Consider the following 1707-nt stretch of genomic DNA (forward strand, 5'->3'; position numbering starts at 1 on the left):
TCACCCCCCGGCTCTGCAGTAGCCGGCTCTCAGCGTGGTAATGCGCCCTGTCGCTTCAGCCGCCTTCTGTTACCCCACCGTGCTGCCTTCTCTCCGTCTCCGCTGGTTCCCGTCGTTGTCTTCTTATGCCCCCCACATTTGTTTCCTCCTGGAAAAACAGTTCTCTTTCCAGAGAAAGTGAATGAGCTGGGCCAACATCATTTACCTTCGATAAAGTCACGTTGCCGCTTACCTAATTCATTCAGCGCCACGGCCTTGCACTCTACACGGTGGAGAGAATGCAATTTAATTTTTTCCGTCTTGTATCCTGGTATTTGCTACTGCTCTTTGTCTCTCTTGCCTCCTCTTCACCTCACAGAAGTGTTTACATCTTCTCTCAAGGACGCAGGCATTAAAACTGAGAGCTGCATAAACTCCTACTAAGCAATGAGGCTGCCGCCAACCCGCTAGTCGGAGGCTAGGCTCACGCCAAATGTCTCCAGAAAATTCTCACTGGTGCAGCTCAAGGCGTTGCAGTTCCTGCCTGTCTCTCCCACCTCCTTATCAGGCATGACTGCCCGTGAAGCAGAGTTGGTATGAGAAGCTATTTCCAGCCCTTGCAATTCACATTTCCGTGCACTACCTTCTGAAGGTGAGGCTGAGATACCTTCTCAGACTGTGAGCTGTGCCAGTTAGGTCTGGTCTCTTACTACATTCTCCCATCTCTGGTGTAAGGATGAATAAATAGCTAACGGCACCGTAAACCACTACAGCAAGCTCTGCTAGGGCTCGTTTGGCAGAACCTGCAGCTAGATAAATTGATTTGTGCAGTGGAAATGATGCCAAGAAGATCACATTTATATCACTCCAGGGACGTATAACTGGAGTCCAAGCCCTTTGCTTTTCTGACGGTTGTTTTTTTTATGTTGGTGTTTTTATTAAAAGATTAACTTTTCCTTAGAATAATCACTATTTATCAGTAACAGAGTCTTTGGTTAGTCAAAAAAACCACCCATGCTGCTTTCTGCTGGAGGAGCTATGCAGGTGACAGCTTATCAAAACATTTTCCCTGAGCAGATTAGCTGTATTTAACATCAGTAAGGGGTGCTCTTTTCAAAAAACAAACACTGATAGGTAGGAAAACAAGATTTAAAGGGCTACCTTCCTAAGTCGATAATGAAAGTAATGAAATTTAAATCAGCCTCAACTGAATCAAAAGGCAGTGGAGAAGTCTCAGGAAAATGTAGTATCTGAAGAGTGTTGATGCTCTGTGCGTATGAATGCGTATGTGCTTGTATTAAGGCATCCTGCTTTTCCTACGATCTTCCTTTTGTTAGCCAACACAATGCTAAGGATGTAGTAAAAACAGTAGCCTTTTAAGGAAAACCTGAGATAAACCTTTAAAAAGAGAATCTAATTAGTATGCTAGCAAATATGGCAAATATTCCAGTTATTTAGCAGTATAGAATAAAGGAGTTTATATTCTGTTTTTATTGCTAACAACGCGCTTTCAGTTGCATCCTGCACACACTCTGGATTTCTTAATCATCAGAACACCATTCCATTCGCACAAATAATGTAGGCCTTTGCTTTGCATAATGTAATTGTTATTGTGGATAATTTATTTTTGATCGAGTAATAGTTTGGGACTTTTCAGACCAAAGGTATTATTATTATGATGATGGAATCTATGTTAGAAAGTCTTTTCTGTTCTGAATCCTAGCCCCT

Source organism: Egretta garzetta, unplaced genomic scaffold (assembly GCF_000687185.1).
Source record: "Egretta garzetta isolate BGI_Z169 unplaced genomic scaffold, ASM68718v1 scaffold397, whole genome shotgun sequence".
NCBI classification, from domain to species: domain Eukaryota; kingdom Metazoa; phylum Chordata; class Aves; order Pelecaniformes; family Ardeidae; genus Egretta; species Egretta garzetta.